An 18204-nucleotide genomic window follows, 5' to 3' on the forward strand; every position below is an offset into this window, starting at 1 on the left:
ATGCTTATAAGATATATTTATATTAACATATGTGGTCATCCAAGCAAAGGATTTCTAACACTTTATGTATTAATGCAAACAACCTACATTATAAGAATGTTAAGGTGACTAAGTCAAGCACTCAAAAGTCAGAAAATGCCAGAATTAAGGTTGCCCGTGTAACTTTAATTAGGCCTCCTTTTGCCTATGAATTATGAGACAGTCTTTTAATTACACAGTCACAATCTACGTTCTCCATCTTTCTTTGGTGATGAATTGAGATTGGGTAGTGAAAGAGACTGTTGCCTGTGGCATATGGTGAATGAGGCAGGGGGGGTTGCAGGAAGAAAGAGGGAGGTCTCATGGTTAAGGCAGTTGAATTTGAAAATTGGATTCTGTCCCTGACTCTGCCACAGAGTTCCTGTGTGATGATGGACAAGTCACTTAGACCAAACTTGTTACTGATGGTTGCTAATTGTGTGTGCCTCAATTTGTGGTTGCTCAGTTTGAAACTCTGGGGTCTGATTTGTGGATATACTGTGTGCTCACAGTTGCAACTGAAGTCAGTGGGAGCTTTGCTTTGAACATATCAAATACTGCACAATGGTAAGTACTCTTGAAAAAAAAAAACAGGTCTTGGATATCTCAAATTGGGCACCCAAAATTGATGGATACAAACATTAAGATCAAAAGTATTACTTCAGTGCTCCATCTGGAAAATGGGATAATACCAACCTCTCACCTCATAGATATGGTGTGAAAAATAGTCATTCATATTTGTGTGATACTCAGATCCTGTAGTGATGAGCAACACGGAAAACCCTGTGAGGAGATGAATAGTTCTGTCTTCAGGGTAGGGTTTGAATAATGTGCATTAAATAAGGCCTGGGGCCACACATTGAACAACAGGGAGAAAACAAAATATTGAATAAATGCTCATTAAGTGAGCACCATTCATTCTGTGCACTGAATGAAGCAGGATTCCTGAAGAAAAAATAGAATGTAACCATGTTATAAGAATGTATCATAATGTATACACACACACAAGGGGGGATAAATTAAAGTTGCAGAGGCAGCCTTAATTCTGGCAGGTCCTAACTTTTGAGAGCTTGACTGTGTGAAGAGATTCCCCGGGATACAACCTGGAACTGTGGGACTGCTGTGCCCCCTTAACTCTCGAGCCTGGCTGTCTCTCACAGCGCTTTGCCAGTGACAACCTGCAAACCCTTCCAGGTGCTGTGATCACTCATCCATCAGCATGTGGAGGCCCACACCCAGTAAAATTGCATGAAAGCTCCCTGAGTCACTCATGAATTATACAGAGAGAGGCACCAGCCAATCACCCCAGTCCCCAGCCTTACACCCCTGAAATATACCGTCTTACACAGCTCAAGACTCCCTTGGACAGTGCAAGATCATTAATTAGTTCGCCACTTTGACAAACGGAAGTGGATGTGCAACAGCCCTTGTCAACCTGAGCTGAGATTCCCCAAGTACTTCAATCAAAATCACACTGTTTTATGTAAAATATAAAACAGATTTATTAACTACAGAAAGATAGATTTTAGTGATTATAAGTACCAGGCATAGAGATCAAAGTTGATTACATAAGAAATAAAAATAAGATTCCAGTCTAAATTCTAACTTTAATAGACTAAGCAAGATTTGAGTCAAACTCCTTTTCTCACCCTAACAGATGTTACAGGCAGCTCACAGTCCTTAATACACAGGCTGTATCCCCTTTCAGCCTGGGACCAATTTCCCCAGTTCAAGGTTTTTGTCTTCCAGAGGATCTTGAGATGGGGAGGAGAGAAGCCAAGTGATGATGTCACTGTCCCTCTTTTATACTTTCTTCCAGCTGCTAGAAAGATCCTTGATGTGTCCTGTGGTCTAGATAGCCCTCATTGCATACATGCCCTCTGGGATGGCCATTGGGAGAGTGGATTCCCCTTAATATCCCACCAACACATGTCTGGCTGGTTCTAATGTAAATCTGTCTTACTAGGTGCTCCTTTGTTGCCACTGAAAGGCTGGCTGTGGGAGTTTCACAACCTCACAACATATTTCAGTAACATACACATAGCAATACTTCATAACGTCACATATAGTAATAGTACAAAGAATTCAACAGGATATTAATATTCAACAGACCATGACTTCTCAAATGATACCTCACTAGGCATACTTTGTACAAAACATATCATAATCATATCACAGTGGTGAATATGGGGGTTCCAGGGTGCTATTTTGAGGTACAGAGTGTCACAGACTGCCACCTTAATAATGTTGTTTAAGATAGATTTTTGTGTGTACATACACAATAGCAAAATCTGATATTTGAAGACCAGACTTCCAAAAACTTTGGAAACATCATTGGAACAATGTTAAAATTCATAAGAAGAGAAGTAATGGATTACATTAAAATTTATTCCCTCACATTTTACACACAAAATGATATCCCTTGCATGACCGCAATCCTTTTTCACAGCAGTTTACTACTCCTGGGTCTCAGAGATTCATGAGCGGTGCAGGGCTTGTGAAAATAATATTCCTATATTGTTCAGTAGCAGCTGTTAAAAGAAAAGAAGTGGTGGGCTGTATTAAAAAATATAGAATGGAAAAGCATTTTGACGCTTCCCATTATCCCTTTCATGTAACACAAATAAATAGATGTTAGTGCTTTTGCTTTGTGACCGTGAAGTCTGTGGAGGATCTTCACATAACCCAATGAAACCATGAGATTTGACATGTCAATTTTCTGAGGGAAAATGAGAAGTGCATAGAAAATCTACTTTTATCTGTTATGAATTTGCCTTTCCGTCTGTTTATTTCTTCTGTTTGTTCTAAAAGTTGTCAGATTGGGGAGAAGATCCTAAGTTCTTGATTGTAATGAATTTTTCATTAGTTATAGACTTTTCTACATTTGAATATTTCTAACTTTGCTGAAGTAACTGAATTGGTGCCAGATAGTCCTTGCCCTAAAAACCTTATATATATTTTTCAGTACTGCATCTACATAAGAAATAAATTATTGGTAAACCAAAGACCTATGTATAGCTTGGAAATGTCATGGTTTTACCCACCTTTTGTTTCATAACATTCATGTGTATCAAGTGCATAGTTTAGTTAAGAGACTCAGAGATAAGACACAAATGAAAAGTGTTTCTGCAAATCGCTTCAGCTTACTAACGCAACACAACCAGGTGTCAGAATGGGGTGGGGAAGGTAAGCGTTCTCAGCTTTAACTCTACCCACAATCCCAGAATGGTGGGTATTTCTGCTTTTAAAAAAATCAGTGGTGAAATATTTATTTTGTATAAGTACCTTCTCAGGGAGAAATACCTGGTCTCTTTAAACAGTCTCTTTAATCTTGTGGGGAAAGGCATAACAAGAACCAATGGCTGGAAGTAAAAGACAGACAAATTGAAATTAGTAATAAGGCACACATTTTTCAAGAATGAGGCTGGGCAACCATTGGAACAAATTACAAAGGAAAATGGTCTCCATTTCTTGATATCTTCAAATCAAAACTGGAAGGCTTTCTGGAAGATATTGGTCTCAATACATGGGTAACAGGATGAAATTATATGGCCTGGCTTATGCAGATCTCAAACTAGATGATCTAATGGTCCCTTCTGGACTTAAATCTATTAATATTACAGCTGAGAAAATAGTTTAGAGTTCACACCCTACTGAGCTGAATGGAGCAACTCACACTGTTCGTAGGCTTATTTCAGTCTGTCTGCAGAGCCAATATGTCACCATTATAGGGTTCATAGTCAAAATGCATTGTTCATAATTATGAGTGTGTGTGTGTGTGTTTATATATAAATTGCCTACCTAGAGAATTAGATTGTTGCATATCACAAATGCAAACAAAGGAGGAGAGTTGCAAATGTGAAAATGGCAGTTAAGTGCACAATTTTCTTTGAAAGTCAATAGGAGTTGTCTTACCCCATTTACACTTTTTAAACATTTCCTTAAAATAAATAAATATATCTAAGGGCTAGAAATGGTAAACTGTATTTTGAAATAAAAGGTTACATTCTGCAGAGAAATTCTATAGCCACTGGAGATGAGCTGTTGCTCAGCACCCCCGCACACTAAATACCCTTCAATCTGACCACTTAGTATGTCTGTATATTTGGAAAGTGTCTTGTACTTTTTGGGCACTACCTCAATCTCAATGAATAACAATACTTAGTAGACTTCATGCATAGTGCACAATGTTTTATAGAGAGCATCTCATTTGTAAGCTTAAAGAGAAAAGGAAGGTTTTAAGATTCATAGTATTAGGGCTAGAAAAGGCCATTCAAGTCCTCCAGTTTGATCCAATTTCCTTCATTTGGCAGGACTACTCCCTATATCATTCCCATGACTGTTTTACATAATCTGCTTTTGAATTAGTGGGCATGATATAGGGAGTTGTTTTGCCAAAATCAGAGAGTCAGATCAATCTATAGGACTTCAGTGGCCCTTTTTAGACCTGCCATCTATAAATCTTTAAAATTTCCTTTTTAGTTTTTGATTGATTCTTTTTTTTTTCTCTCTCTCTCTCTTCAATATCAAGGATATTATACACTGCATTACGTTTTAGCATTTTGTATATGGAGTGTTGTAGCAACAATTTGATATGCACCTGTACATTTCTCAGTCTGTGAGATCGATTTATTTTCTTTCTTGTGTCAATGGACTTTATGTTGACATAATAAAGGTAAATATTTTAGAATGCTTGCAGCTAAAGGTATACCAAGCTTTCTCTAATACTTCAATTTTCTAATGTCAGACCTGTTACATAGGTTTGTTTATGCTAAGGTGGTTGTGCTTAAAGGAGCTGGTATTCTTTGAGACAACATGGGCATCCAGGAAATAATGGATATAAAAGATCGCTCCATGACACTTGTCACTGAGAGTGATTGGTGATCGGCTGAAGTTTAATGAGGCTGGAGTTCAGAAGTTAAAAATCTTGCCCCAGCTTTTCAACAGCCAGTCTAACCTTTGAGCTTGGGTTAGACAGACATCTGCTCCAGCTTTGGAAGATTTAGTCATCATGGGACTGAAGTTAGCCTAGAGGCTTAATTTGGAGAGAGTCCTGCTCCAGTGTTGGAAGGTTTAGATAGAGGGGGACTAAACTTGCCTTGGGAGAATTGCTTAGGCAGGGGCCTGTTCCAGCCTTGAAAAACTGTCTTGATCCTGGAGACCTGGCAGAGGCTGTGAGCTTGGAAATATTTTTCTTCAGGCTATAGAAAAGCTTGTTCTAACTCGGGGGATTTTCAACTGGGAGCTAAATTTTTACAAGCTAACTGTGGGAATTTTTATAATTTTAAAATTATTCTAGGTCCTACAGGACGTAAAATTACAAGAACATTTTTAATGCTTCTGAGTCTTTTCTGATTCCCCCCCCCCCACCTTCACAGCATTTGCGTCTACAACCCACAGTTCACATGGTAGATAGCTATGTGACAATAAGTGGTTACTTTTCTATGTAGCTATATAAATCCCAATTGCTGATAAGACTAAAAAAGGCCAGGGTGCTGGAACTAGGAGTGATAGGGGTGCATCAGCACCCCCTGGCTTGAAGTGATTTCCATCATATACAGGGTTTACAGTTTTGTTCAATGGCTTTCAGCACCCCCACTATACAAATTGTTCCAACACCACTGGCAAAATGACAATTTTTCTATAGTGAGGTGATTACGGATAATCTGTTACTGGACAGTGATGGAAGCGGGGAAGAGGTGCTTGATAAAAGCCTAATTGTGGGTCAAGGATATATTTCAATTCAGGAATGATCACCATTATGCATTCCTCCGCACCTAGAATCATAGAAATTCTTAAAAGAAAGGATGTCCTATAGATGTGTGGGGGAATGGCATTGAAAAAATAGAACTGCACTTGAGTGCTAAGACTCATTAGGTTATTGTGATATTAGACAGAGTCTGAGTGTTTTTCACATTGTTCATGTTTGAGAGGAGTGTTGAAGCCTGATCAGTGCTCTCTATAGGGGTGTGGCATGGGGGAATTGGAAAGGGAGGGTAGTTCGTAGGGGAGACCATGATATATCATTCTTTCTTGGGGGGAACAATGGGTGAACTTTGTGGATACCAGGCTAATATCTTTGTACTTCTTTCAAGAGAGTAGTGTTAGATTCTTATCACTGTGCAAGAGCTTCTCGGTGGAAAAGACCATTCTTAAGGCAGGTTGTTGCTATGTGTGTGTTCACTTCAGCCAGCTCTTCTTTAAAATAGATAAGAAAATAACACTTGATATGTTCACAGAAGAGGTTTTCAGTAACTTCACAGTATTAATCAAATAGTCAGATGAGAGATACTTAATTGTCTTCTTGCAGGCATTTTTGCCTTTTACAATGGTGCCATGACAATTGGTTGTTTCACAAGTGTTTCACTTTCAGAACTAGAGTACTGCACATAAGAAAATTGTGGAAGATCTAAAATTGTTACTGAATGTTGCCTGCAGAAACTTGATGAGATCTAAGAGGGATACTGAGATGAAGGGATTCACCTAATAACGTACTATTCTTTCTAATGCCCGCTTTCCCATCTTATTGGTTGCCGAGCGTTCTCTTGGGATTATTTTTACTTTTTCTTTTACACTAAAGTGGGTTCTCTCCCTGGTCATGATCCACAGCCAACTTGAGTCAATATACACCTTTCTGTTGACTTCAGTGGGCTTTTGATGAGGTCTCCCAAGAAACTAAAGTTCACAATGGCTTTACTATCCTATTGTCTAACACTTTCATGACAGAGAGTAGCCATCAATAACATCCAGAAGGCACTATAAACTTGTGCACATCACAGTGTAAATGGTGAAACTCAACATGTTGTTAATGGAATCTCTTTGCTAATATGTCAGGTGGCTTCGAGAATGGTTACGTCAGTCAGGAAATCCTTGAGTATGGCACTCGATACTGGTATCAGTTTGATAAGTATTAGCAGCACACTATTTCTTAGTTAGTTTGTTAGTCTCTGAGGTGCTACAAGTACTCCTCTGCTATTCCTAATGGCTTTCTAAAAGCCTCCAAGTCTGAGTAAATAAACCTTGAAAATCACTATTCATTCAGAGCTATTTTTTTTGGCTCTTGGTTTTTTTTTACTGCACCTAGCAAAGTGTCAGGGGTGGTAGTAGATGGAATAAGACTTATGCACACAAAAAACTTTTTAAAACAAGGAGAAACTAAATTCCTCTCAAGGTCTGCTTAATATGGCTATAGTGTTTCCCAGTGCAGGGCATTTGAGACACACATTTAAAAAAACAATAAAGCACACATATTTTAAAGATGGGTTCATAGACAGAAGAGAGCATTCACATTAGAGCAATTCTCCCATTAGAGATATTTACACTGGAATGTGTAAATTAGTCTAATTCATTTGTGGTGGGAGCTCTGAAGTCATGAGCAATATGTAACTGATTATGAAGAGCAACCTTGTTGTTTATTTACTTAGGTCTTTATTAAATATATAACAAATAACTGTAACAGCTTAAAGACCTGATTCTGTAAGATACCAAGTGCGCTGAATTCCTGCTGAACTTGGTGAAAGTTGAGGATACTAGCAGAAATCTGGCCCTGAGTGCAGTTTGTTCCCTTATGTTTCTCTTTTGCCTTTCAACGTTTCTCAGATGGAGTTACGTATGAAAAATTGATGGACGAATGTGGTTCACAGCAAGTTTTTCTGTTGTAACCTTGTGAAAATTGTCCAGGTGGGAAGTTTTGGTTTGATTAGATGAACAAATGGCACACACTCTGTAAATAGCTTGAGCACCTGGAAGGTATTCATTGCACAACAATTGCCTGTGGTTTGCATGCTGTGGCAAAAATGTGGGGCCTGGGTGCCGAAGTTGGGTTATGTAAATAGAAATGTCCTGATTCGCAGAGGGTGCTGATCAGTGGGAGTCCCTGGGAGCTGCAAGTTCACAGCACCTTTGAAAATCAAATGCCTAACCATAGATTTAGGATCTGATTTAAAAGTCACCTAAGTGACTCAGGAGAACAAGTTCCTTTAAAAAGCAGTAGGAAATGTGCTCTTAAGTGGCTTAAACAATTAAGGGTAAATTTTTCAGAAGTGTCTAAATTTGGACGCCAAGGTCTGTAAATTTGAAAATTTAGCCTTGGATTTTAAGAAGAGATTTTTACGAGGTATGGACCTTATCTCAACATTTTATATTGTATTCTATAACATTATATAAATCACAATCATAGTCAAGCAAAATGTTCACTTATTGAAATGAAGTGAAATGAACCCTAACTTGCTCCTGAAAATTTCATTAAAATCTATACATTTGCACAAATCATTTTTAGTTTGTTGCATCGGCATTCCTGGTGGAAAATTATTCCCTTTAAAAATTTTCAACCAGCTCTAATATTTCCTTTTCAAAATACTATTCCTTACCATTTGAAAAGCTACCCTTTTCTTTTTACTGAAAGTGCTAGAGTAGAAAAGGAGTACTTGTGGCACCTTAGAGTTGTCACTTTGGATGGGCTATCACCAGCAGGAGAGTGAATTTGTGTGTGGGGGGGTGGAGGGTGAGAAAACCTGGATTTGTGCTGGAAATGGCCCAACCTGATGATCACTTTAGATAAGCTATTACCAGCAGGACAGTGGGGTGGGAGGAGGTATTGTTTCATATTCTCTGTGTGTATATATAAAGTCTGCTGCAGTTTCCACGGTATGCATCCGATGAAGTGAGCTGTAGCTCATGAAAGCTCATGCTCAAATAAATTGGTTAGTCTCTAAGGTGCCACAAGTACTCCTTTTCTTTTTGCGAATACAGACTAACACGGCTGTTACTCTGAAACCTGCTAGAGTAGAGTTTCAAAGGCACAAATCTCACTTAGGCATTTAAATTCCCTTCAGAAGTCAGTAATATTTGGCTATAAGGACAGCTAGGTAGATTTTGAAAGTAACAGGCTCAATCCTTAGCATTTAAAACAAGGGTTCACCCAGTACCCAGGAACATATTGTTTAACTTGAAATCTGATGGATACAAAAGTATGAAGTATTCATGTATTTGACCCTACAATACATACACTATTTACAAAAAACAAAACAAAACAATCTACTTTTGAATGTAATTATAAGAATAAGAATCATGTATTAATACTGTGTCTTCATACAAGTTTACTTAGGGTTACTTAGCCATTTCTCTTCCATTAAAAATGAATAAATGGCAATTTAGTGAATTTCCAGTAATCTAACATTAATAGCCCCTGGGAAATGTTATTTCTAACATTGCTGGCTGCATTTGATTCTTGCTAATTCCTGAGTGCTTATCAGCATAATAAAGCATCATATGACTTTAATTCTCAATACCTTTTTGGTTTAGGTTTTCAAATGGTGAGATATTATCTTGGACTCTTCAATTCAGTGTTCCTGATAGAAGGGAGAGTCCATCATTCATTTGAATTGTATGTGTCTGATCGTGCAAAGTGCTGAGTGCCTCCTGCACTGTACTGAGCTCCGTTAGTACCCAATAAAGGGATCAGGCCTTAAAATAGCTTTGCCCTTAATCAGTATCCCAGTTTGTAGTTCTTTCTTCTCAGTAAATAAGCCTGCATGGAGAGGCACTGATTACTGCTTACTTCTGTAGGAGATTTTTCATTCTCCCTTGCTTGACTATTTCTTTTGTTTCTATTTCCTTCAGAGTTTTAGGCTAAAATTTTCAAATTTTGAGTGTCTAAAGTTAGGCACCCTAAATCCATATTTGGGCACCTAAATACAAGCCGACTGATTTTTCAGCTAAGCTCTTGCAGATGGAGCTGAACTCAATGGGAAATGTGGGTGCCGATCACCTCTGAAAATCAGCTCACTTGTATTTAGATGCTTACAAATGGATTTCAGTTTGTAACTGTCGACACTCATGTTGGAAAATATTATTCTTAATCTGCTCTGCTTGTTCTTTGCATGGAACAACTTCCTAATAATGTACATGAAGCCTCTAAAGCTCTATATATTCCAACTATTCCATACACTCCACTTATTATGATCACCCACACATGCAATGCAAAACCAAAGATATTGTTCCATGTTGAACCAACTTTTGCTCTTGTTGAAACACCATTCAAAAAGTCAAAACATTTCACTTCAACATTTTCTAAATAAACATTTTGACTTTTTGATTTGAAATTTCCTTCCATTTTTTATGAATTTTATTTAAAAAAAAATTAAAATATTAAATATTTGGAATGGAAAGAAGATGTTTTCTTTGACCTGAAATAACAATTCCCAACTTTTTGATCTGCTGAAAAGTTCAAAAATATTCATTGTCGAGTTGATCCAAAACAATTTTTTTAATTGTCAGTGAACCAAAAAAATACATCTCTTGCCCAGATCTACTCCTTGCACACAAGATTTATCATGTTTTTGAGGGAGACCCATGTTAAAACACTGGCACAACATCAGCTTCCATCTTCAGTTCAGTGAATCTGATACCTTTACCAAGTCGTAAATACAACTTTAAAATAAATGCACACTACACAGTATAAATTATTTTAATTTACGGGGACTAATTAACTGGAATTTTCAAGGCAATTGATGGTTTCAAGGCAAAAGAGTGGTTATGATCTCATAAACTTCACATATTTGGCTGAGAAGTCTGGGTGTCTTGTCTTGAATGGCAAATGTTTGTCAGTTGCCAGTATCCTAATTCTAGCAAATCCCAACAATTGACATTTAAGTTGCTGTTGGAGGAAGTGAGTGAGGAGAATTTGAGTAGGATGGGTAACTTGGCGCATTTGGTATATCCCAGCATATCTCACGCTTCTGGGAAGCATGATCCTGGGTATAGGGCACAAGGAAAGCAAAGTACGCTGCATACAGAAATATTGCTAAAATAAAAGACTGCTTGCCTGCACTAAATGAGAATAACTGACCTGAAAACTGAAGACCAAATACTGCACTTTGTGTACTGTGTATAAGTTTTCACTGGAGAATATGAGTTTTCAAACTGTCAGAGAAATTTCTGTTCAGGATATTCCCAGAGGAGCCAGTGGTTTAAACTTAGACTTCATGATGGCACTGACTACAGCTGAACTGGCAGATGTCAGAGCATGTGACAAGAGAGACCAGGCAGAACTGCAGGAGAGCATCACTTATAAGGCACAGAAAGAGGCTAGATTATCTGTTTACAAAAAAAATAGAATAGAAATAGATCCGAGAATCAAAGTTGTGTACATAATTTCTGTATTAGACAGAATTTGATGTATTATATTAAACTACTTTCAAGAAGGATTAATTCAATGTATAAAATGCTTCTTTTTCCTGATGATTTATAAAACTATCTCTGAATAAACAATCTGTACCGAGGAAAGAAAAAAAAGTTAAAACAAATTCACCAGATACTTCCTTACTTTGCTTACTAGAGTGCTACTTGAGCCTCATTGCACACTGCTTTGTTTGCTACTGGATAGAGTCAGATCTGCTAATTGGTTTATAGGGAGCATGTAAGAGTCTGTTCAATAAAGAAAAAAAACACATGAGCAAATCCTTAGGGAAAATCATGATGACACAACATACGTCTAGACTGAAAGGACTGAAAATGCAAGCAAGTTTAAAATGTATGATATATAATTCATGACTAAGAAATCTGTAAAGTTTAAGAGGAATGACTGAATCATAATAAATTACTTCAGTGTGTTCATCACATTGAAATTAAGGGTATAGAGTTAGACTGAAGGACTCAACATGACAATTCTAGTTCTCATTCCAGCATCTTCTCATTTTAAAATAGTAAACATAAACTTCTTAATTCAAGATTTAGAGCCGGATCATCCAACCCTGATTTGTGTGATTAATCCCAAAGTACTAAATGGGACTACTCACATGAATAAAGTTTGCTGGATTGAGGCTTTATATAAAAATATTTTTATCTGCAGTGGAAAAATTGACATATTCTTAAATTCAGAATTATAAATTTACAATTAGTGATGCAGAATTCAATGCCAGGGAAATTTGCAGCAATGGGGAAAATAAATAAGGGAACAGTAGCAATTTATGTAGCAAATGGTCTTTTTGAGACCTAAAGGCAATTGCAGCCATAACTCATGAACAAAATGATTTTTTCTACATATAACAGATGAAAAAGTAGTATATCTGTATACTGTATGTGATCTAGCTAAATACTGGGAATTGTTTCTGTTGTGTAGTTGTTTGTTCACTAAGTAACTTTGGATAACTTTTGTTATCTTTTTTTTAATGTCCTTTTGACCTTTGCATATCATGTCCTGAAGGCTCATATCAGGGTTTTGTAAACATAGGTCTAGAATTTGTAATGTTCAGTTTTCTTGTTAATTAGAGACCACATCCCTTTCCTGGGTATCCTTTCCTGATGCTGAGACCCCCCCTCAACAAAATAGGACAGCCTACTGGAGACATTTATAGAATGTTTATTGCCATACTTACCTAAGTCCCGGTTCTTGGTAACATGTTATAATACTCTACAAAAATCATCATGAATTCCTAATACTGCAACCATTTTGGTTTATCTGAAATAGAAAAATAAACACTGTTGCTTATCATGGGACCAGTTCAACATAAGAACAGCCATACTGGGTCAGACCAAAGGTCCATCTAGCCCAGTATCCTCTCTTCCAACAGTGGCCATGCTAGGTGCTCCAGAGGGAATAAACAGAACAAGTAATCTTCAAATGATCCATCTCCTGTCGCCCATTCCCAGCTTCTGGCAAACAGAGGCCAGGGACACCATCTCTGCCTTTCTTGGCTAATAGTCATTGAGGGACCTATCCTCCATGAATTTATCTAGTTCTTTTTTGAACCCAGTTATAGTTTGGGCCTTCACAATATCCTCTGGCAAAGAGTTCCACAGGTTGGCTGTGTGTTGTGTGAAGAAATATTTCCTTTTGTTTGTTTTAAACCTGCTGCCTATTAATTTCATTTGTTAATCCCTGGTTCTTGTGTTATGAGAAGGAGTAAATAATACTTCCTTATTTACATTCTCCACACCAATCATGATTGCATAGACCTCTATCATATCCCCCCTTAGTTGTCTCTTTTCCAAGCTGAAAAGTCCCAGTCTTATTAATCTCTCCTGATATGGAAGCTCTTCTGTACTCCTAATCATTTTTGTTGCTCTTTTTCTGTACAGATAGAAGCTCTCTTAAATGTATGTTGTAAACATTTTTCAAAGCCTCAATTCCTTTGTTCCTAAAATATCACATAAATACAGTAAATGTGCAGCATTGAAGTCAGTGAGAGTTTTGCCCTTTACCTCTAAAGAGTAGATTGGTATTTGGTTATTCTTCACATTATTTGTGGTTGGAAAAATCATAGACTAGGGTGCTGCTAGAGAGGCTTCTTGTGTGGTGTGTGCAGGAAGATGCAAACTTGAATCTTGCAGGTGTCATATATGGGCTTTTAGCTCTCCCTCTCCAGTTGCCAGAAGAGGAATCTAAACACTAAACATAACCACAGAAAAGGGCAAATAACTCCAGAATTTTTAATAATTCTGTTTACTGAATTTGTCCAACCACAACCATACATTAGGGTATATATCAATGTAACAACAGGTGTTATAATAAAAACTACTAGGGCACCTTTCCTTGTAAAGCAATAAATCCCCACTAAAAAGTTATAAGAAAAAGAGCAAGAGTAGGTATTAAAATCAAAATCTCACTCTCTTTCTGAGTCACCAGTGGTTCTACTTGATTAGCAGAAAATTTGCATTTTCACACAACTCATAAATCTCTGACAAAGTCCATCCTAGTCTATCTTGGTCCTGGTAGTCTGGCACTCTTTTCTTAGTTTTTCTACAGATCTTCCTTTAAAAAACAAAAAGGGTGGGGGGGGGGGGTGATTCAGACCAGGGCAGAAATTGGCCATTTTTTTGTACTTCATAGAAAATAGTGTGGAACAACTACAAAAGTTTTATAGTTTAAATAACTTCCCTCATCAATATTTGGATGCTTTATCAAACACTTAACTAAACATTCTGAAGTCCTCATCTACCTCTCCATTTTTTCTAATTTCATCTACTGTCTCTCTCTTCTCCAAACCAAAGTAAATCATTTACCTTTCCTCAGACTGTACTTACCCTCAGATCCTCCACATTGACTCCACTTCCTAATACAGTCAGCAATAAGCACACAGAAAATAACAGAGACAATCTTAATATGGAGCTCTCTGGTGTGTGTGTTACACCTGGCATATCTGTATTACTGGAAGTGTCTAATTTAACTGCATGTATAATACCTACTTAAGAGAAAAGTGTCACCATCCTATTATAGGTGCAAGAAGCCCACGAACAATGGTGCAGTTGCAGTTCTACAGCACTGGAAGGAAAGGATTCTACTAACTAAAGAGGTCAGACTGTCGGACATCACTTCAGATACCCCTGTTTACAAAACAGCATTGGGATGATTTGGGGACAGCAGCCAGTGGATCTGCAATTATGCATATGTATGAGAAATCTTGTGGAGAGGCCTCACCGGGGTCTCACCCCTACAGCAGGAAGTGAGCTGATATAATGGCTCTTTCACCATTCTACACCCTGTCCACTGGCTGTTGGGCATGGATTTTAAACCCTCATCTCTTGGTATACCTCCATGCAAGGGCCATTTAGTTAAGCTTTGCCCCTGTGTGTGCAGTATTTCACAATACGCTAGTATACAGTATAACTGTGCATACAGTTTATTAATGTAGTAGCGATCATATAGTAACTGTAGTTTCTGAGCTTTTAGAATTACACACCATGTCTGTAGGACTGCAAATCAGTCACACTGACCCAATTACAAGCAAGAAGGAGGTTTCAGTGGAAAACAGCAGTGAAACATGCTAAAAGCTCTATGATGAAGTACATAAATACTTAATAACTTGGGGTAAAGGCTTCTGTTTTCCCAGAGAAAGCAAAAGCTTCTGGTTTTAAGCATGAAGTTTCCAATATTATTTTCCAGGGTTTGCTCAAATTACCAAAGATTAACTGGGCACGCACTGAATAGTGTAAGCTAGTATTCAATTTTATTTTAGAGAGGCAGTGTGGTTATTTAATACTACTTTCTTCCAGCAATGATAAAGTGGGAGAGACCCACTGGTTGAGATTTAGGATATTAATAAACTATAAAAAAGGTTATATCGTGGATATTGACTAACCATTTATTAAGAATCATTTTCTCCCACAATGCCACTTACTCTGTGTACCATGCATCCAATGTTTGCTTTTGAATCTTAGGTTTATATTATTGTAAATAAAGTTGTCATAAATATAAAGGGAATGGTAAACCCCTTTGAAATCCCTCCTGGCCAGGGGAAAGCTCCTCTCACCTGTAAAGGGTTAAGAAGCTAAAGGTAACCTCGCTGGCACCTGACCAAAATGACCAATGAGGAGACAAGATACTTTCAAAAGCTGGGAGGAGGGAGAGAAACAAAGGGTCTGTGTGTCTGTCTATAGTCTGTCTTTGCCGGGGATAGACCAGGAATGGAGTCTTAGAACTTTTAGTAAGTAATCTAGCTAGGTATGTGTTAGATTATGATTTCTTTAAATGGCTGAGAAAAGAATTGTGCTGAATAGAATAACTATTTCTGTCTGTGTATCTTTTTTGTAACTTAAGGTTTTGCCTAGAGGGGTTCTCTATGTTTTTGAATCTAATTACCCTGTAAGATATCTACCATCCTGATTTTACAGGGCGGGATTTCTTCATTTCTATTTACTTCTATTTTTATTAAAAGTCTTCTTGTAAGAAACTGAATGCTTTTTCATTGTTCTCAGATCCAAGGGTTTGGGTCTGTGGTCACCTATGCAAATTGGTGAGGCTTTTTATCCAACATTTCCCAGGAAAGGGGGGGTGCAAGTGTTGGGAGGATTGTTCATTGTTCTTAAGAGCCAAGGGTCTGGGTCTGTAGTCACCTAGGCAAATTGGTGAGGCTTTTTACCAAACCTTGTCCAGGAAGTGAGGTGCAAGGTTTTGGGAAGTATTTTGGGGGGAAGGACGCATCCAAACAGCTCTTCCCCAGTAACCAGTATTAGTTTGGTGGTGGTAGCGGCCAGTCCAAGGACAACGGGTGGAATATTTTGTACCTTGGGGGAAGTTTTGACCTAAGCTGGTAAAGATAAGCTTAGGAGGTTTTTCATGCAGGTCCCCACATCTGTACCCTAGAGTTCAGAGTGGGGGAGGAACCTTGACAAAAGTATAGTCTAGTATGCCTTTTTCTTTCTATTTATCTTATTTATAAAAGTAATCAATTATTTCTTAAGGCAGGGATATTTTCTGTTTTGAAGATTCAGAAGACATGTACAAATAGGAACAGTAGAGGAATCTTTTAAAGGAGAGCCTTGGCATTAATCTCTTTTTCCTTTCTCTTCTGTCACTATATATAAAATAAAAATATAGATATATTAAAATAGATGTACTTCGTATCAGGAGACCATATCAGGAGAATAAGACCCTGCATGCAAAATTTAGTTTCATTTTTCATGGGTTCAAAGGTTAAGAGAAAATGTCTCCTATGGTTCAGAATATTTCTTGTCTTTTAAAGACTGCTGTACTGCTTGCAGTCTAATTTATATACACCTTTTCTTCTCTTGACAATTGCATGAATCTGTACAATCCAGGTCAATAATGGCCAGGAAAGCTTCCATCACAGAAAGTGGGGCTTATCTCTATGGAAGAAAAAATGATCCAGTCCACAGACCCTGAAGATACACTAGGGCAGACACTCCCTGGGACAGAGTCTGTAGCTTCTGCAGCAGTTCTTCTTGTCCTAAATTTCTATTCTGCATCCAGGAACTCCTCAGCCAACACCTGCCCTGGAAACCCCTCTTCAAACCAGTCCTAGACTAGAGGACAGGGAGACCTCCAAACAAAAAAGTAATACAGACACCTGTTATTTGTGATGGGTAAAATGAGGGAACAATGCATGCTCTTCTCTGGCCCTCCTCTGCCCTACATACTTTCACATCCCCAGACATACAGGGAGCACTCCACAGTGTCAGGTGTGGGTATGATTGGGGTTTTGGAGGTGCTGACTTTCCTTCCATGTGGACAAAAGGAAGTCTGAGTACAGCAATGGAGACCTCTTTGTCTTCTTCTGTTCTGAACTCCTCAAGCTCTACTGACTGCAACACCTCCACAGCTTGCCCACACTAGAGCGCAAGCCAAGCCCAACATCTTTTCAGAACTGACCTTTACAGAAGTTCCCTGGACACAGCCTGGTTAATTGCAGTGAAAGAATTCCTGGCATGATTTACCTGCTTCTCCCATGATGCAGTGCACTTTGCATAGGCTTGTTGCGGTCAGCCCCATTGCAAACACATAAGGCTCACTGGTGGTGTGTTTACAGCTCTGTAGTCAGAAGATAATGGAAGGGTTAATGCTGACTCACTGAGGTGTTGCAGGTTTCAGAGTAGCAGCCGTGTTAGTCTGTATCCGCAAAAAGGAAAGGAGGACTTGTGGCACCTTAGGGATGAACAAATTTATTTGAGCATAAGCTTTTGTGAGAAGTGAGCTGTAGCTCACAAAAGCTTATGCTCAAATAAATTTGTTCGTCTCTAAGGTGCCACAAGTCCTCCTTTTCTTCTTTGAGCTGCTGCAGTGCGCCAAAGGAACTTGATTCCATTTTCTCTGGAGTTGACTGGAGAGTCTTGGGATAGAGATGACAAAGGAAGTTGGCCTATGGCATTGTGGGATACTTTTTAGAGGATTCCCAGGATCTGAGTCAAGAGTGGCTGCATCTACACTGCAAAACAATAAGGCTTGAATCATGGGACATGGCTTGATTAGGATTAGGACTTAGACTGCAGCCCTACAGGGTCCTGGGTTCCTGAGTCCAAGCCCTGGGCTAGCGCTATTTGTGCATAGACGGAAGAGTTAGGCTTGAGTCTCATCCCAGGTTTACATTTCAGTGTACACATATCCTGAGAGTAAAGGTGGGTTGTTTCCTTCTCACCTATTATCACCAATAATACAGGTTCTGCAGGCCACATTGGTTCTTCAGTTTCAGTTAGAGTGACCAAGTGTCCGGTTTTTGACTGGAAGACCTGCTAAAAGAGGGACCCTGGCAACTCCGGTTAGCATAGCCAACCAGGCTGTTAAAAGTCCGGTTGGTGGCGCTAAGGGAGGTTAGTCCCTACCTGTCCTGGAGGGCACCACACTGTACGTGCCCCGGAAGCAGCCAGCAGGTCCGGCTCCTAGGCCTGGGGACCACAGGGCTCCACAAGCTGCCCCCACCCTGAGCACCGGCTTCACACTCCCATTGGTTC

This window comes from Lepidochelys olivacea, assembly GCF_965140295.1.
Source record: "Lepidochelys olivacea isolate rLepOli2 genome assembly, chromosome: 1".
NCBI classification, from domain to species: domain Eukaryota; kingdom Metazoa; phylum Chordata; order Testudines; family Cheloniidae; genus Lepidochelys; species Lepidochelys olivacea.